The sequence below is a fragment of the Halyomorpha halys genome, unplaced genomic scaffold, assembly GCF_000696795.3.
Source record: "Halyomorpha halys isolate HHAL.00 unplaced genomic scaffold, Hhal_1.1 Scaffold483.1, whole genome shotgun sequence".
Taxonomy (NCBI): Eukaryota; Metazoa; Arthropoda; class Insecta; order Hemiptera; family Pentatomidae; genus Halyomorpha; species Halyomorpha halys.
In genome coordinates this window covers 100,758-103,997 of record NW_027110578.1, presented here as the reverse complement: position 1 = coordinate 103,997, position 3,240 = coordinate 100,758, and the positions used below count along the sequence as shown (strand labels likewise).

The 3,240-nt window shown below is 29.9% G+C and overlaps 1 protein-coding gene across 3 annotated transcripts in view; it reads right to left on the bottom strand.

Annotated features, from left to right (window-relative positions):
• The window catches only part of LOC106683436 (gamma-aminobutyric acid receptor subunit beta-like), a gene marked incomplete in the record, with an annotated part of 109,309 nt that overhangs the window by 92,000 nt on the left and 14,069 nt on the right, over positions 1-3,240 (bottom strand). For 2 of the 3 annotated variants that reach the window (XM_067048749.1, XM_067048751.1), the window contains 1 exon segment: positions 1,152-1,221. 3 annotated transcript variants of the gene reach the window in all.

Genomic DNA, 3,240 nt, shown 5'->3' with positions numbered 1-3,240 from the left:
ATTTAATTAAAATACATTTTTTTATAAAATTATTTTATGTATAAAGATATGAATATAGTTTATTATATTGGAGTCATAGAATATTATTTTTGCAAATTAATGTGAATTTATTTATATTTCTATGAAATATTATTATAGCATCTCTGAAATACCATTATAGCACCAATAAAGCTCCTTTCCTTGGTTTGATTTCATATATGTTATTGAAACTTGTTTTTATGTTATTTTATGTAGTGAAAACAAGCACTTTTTTTAAAAATAACTATTGTACTTTATTATAACCCAAGATGATAAAAATGAAAAACAAATATTGATTAATTATTCTTATATGATTTATTACTTATTCATTTGCCATTCTTATTCGTAATAGTTGTCATTATTAATTATTACACTTAAAAGCAAACGTTTGTATAATAGTAAGGATTAGGAATGATTTTATATTCTTTTTGTATGTACTGTCAGTTATGAATTTAACTTTTGCTAATTTATAAATATATATTAAGGTAAATATAAGAAACATTGCATGCTTATTTATATTAGGTTTTATGAATAAAAACCGATTTTGTTTTAAATGAATAAGGTGATAGATTACAAATCTTATTTAAATTACAAAAGAAATATATTAATTTTATTGTAGCCAGAAAAGTCTAATAATTTATATTATTTGAGAGTATATCAAGTAGGTCTCATAAAAACTTTAATTTAAAAAAAACCTTGAAATTATATAAAATTAATATCAAATACCAATCTCAACTTAGGATAGTTTACTAAGTTAAAAAAACAAAAAAAAACTTGTATTAATGTTATCCTAATGAAGACAGTAAACACTAACTAGTTTGTGATAGTATAGATAGTTCGAATGATCAACATGGTAACATAAAAAGATATATTAGAGATTGTTCTATTGACTCGATAGATGTTTAAATATACTTTCGAATCGTATACATAATAAGAAGTTACAGTTAAATCAAATATGATTTTTTTTTACTTAAAAGATTACCTTCGTTTCCATAAGAGAAAAGTATTTGAACCGAAGTTTCCACACTTTTTCTAGTTTTCCTCAATTCCAAAGAGTTATCCAATGAGCTTTTGAGCAAGATGACAGAAGAGAGAAAAAGAGTACAGAAGTGTAGAGTAAGTGAGAGAGTTACCTGATCGCTAGAGCGGCTGCCTAGAGCAGAGAGCGCGGCCTCAGGTCCCCCCGCCGGCGGCAGACTAGTGCCTCGGGTCCGCGCCTGCGTCCAGCACTGGAGCGACAATCGTTAGGCTTAATATCCTCCAGTTCCAGCCATCTTCCACCCCGTTCCCAACCTTCCTACTCCCTCCAATCTTGAGATATATTAATAGCACATGCTGAGATTAGCTGAGTAATGACATCAAGAAAAATAAGCTTTCAGTCTGCTCCTATTAGTATAACAAATAGCTTGATCTAACGACCTATAAAAATTAAAACTAAACATTGAGGAATTACATTAAAAAAATTAAATAAATTTAGCTATATGCTGTTAAATTAAATTTTAAAAAATAAACATTTATAATAAATTGTAGTCACAGCACTATTGATTAATTATCTTAAATATCTAACGTTTCAGCCAACCTGGTCATCATCAAGACCAATCTTAAATATAATTTGAAAGCTTCACATTACCTATTAAAACATTTGTGGCTTATTCTACTCATGTCTGATATAATATAGTCGAATTATAAACTATCATATTTATTACTTTTTCGTTTGATTGCATATTATTTTACACTACTATCACTCATTTATCAACAAAATATTATTTAATATGGTTAAAGCATAACTTAGCTTGATTATAACTATAGACTATATCATATTAATTTTGACTAAATCATATCAGATCTGAATAGGATAGCCTGCAAATTATTTTTAATTAATTAATATGAGACTGTGAAATTATATTTAAGATTGGCATTGGTGATGGTTAGGTTGGCCGAATGTTGGAAATTAAAAAATAATTGATTAACAATGTTGGGCCGATATGGATATTATTTATTAAAATTCAATCATAAAACCAGTCTCAAATAAGATATCAGAAAAATATATAAAATAAAAACGTTATTTAAACTCGACCGACTGAGACTATTCTAGTACTGAGGATTCTGTTATGAAATCATTTTTAAGTCCCCAATATTTTGTAGGGAAATTTTCTGGAACATTTTTGGACCCTATTCATCTGAAGCACTGACTTTAAAAGAGACTCGTTACTGTCGCCTATTATATATTTAGTTTATACAGTCAACCATATTAAATATTATTATACAATGAAAGATACAACATTCTGTACTTTCTGTTGGACAGGTTTGTAAGATGGGCGAATTCTTTATGAACAACAATTTTGTTTACTAATTATCACATCTGTAAGTTTTTGAAGATGTTAGAGTTGAGGAAATATATTAATTGGACACAGATATTATTTATGTAAACCCAGTTGTGAAAAAACGTTTTCTCTATATTTCCCCCGAAATAAATAATTTCAATGAATGTAACATAGCTGGGATCATTTTTGGTTTTTGATTATATATGTTATTTCTCATACGTAGTAATTCATGGAATGTAGATGAAGAGCTAAGACCAAGATTACTGGCAGGAAACAAAGCGTACTTAAGCTGCTTAATCCATCAAGATAAGGCTGAATATTAGCTCTGTTATTCTGTATGGTAGTAAAACATTGACCCTCAAAAAATCTGCTACAGAAAAATTGGAGAGATTTTAAAGAAAAGTTCTCAGACGGATCCTTGGAGCACTAAAAGAGTCAGGGGGCCGTCCGTAGCTAAGGTGGTTCAGGTTCAGGTCTTTGCCACCTGGGAACTTTAGCGGCGCCGGCTGAATTCGGCATGGGGCGTTGACTTTTTTCAGTGAGTAGCGGTCCCAAAAAATGAAAAACTTGACCCCCCATAATGGTTAGAATAGGTTGGTCACTTGTAGATAATCCCCCCCCCCCCCCCCGTATGTCAGAAATGAGCAGGAAGGGGTTCATAAAAAAAGGAAAATAAGGACTAACAAATAAATATACGAGTTCAATAAAAATTAAAAGTGTCCATATTCATTAAAATATAATGTTTAAAATGATAAGGCATCTCCACAGGTTGGACTGCACAAGAGTAGCTAAAATGTATAAATAAAGTATGTAAGCCCAAGAGTTTGACACAAAACGGGTTGGGTTAATGTTAGAGATAATAAGCGCCTGTTGTTGCAATAAAGAAGCTATTTTATAT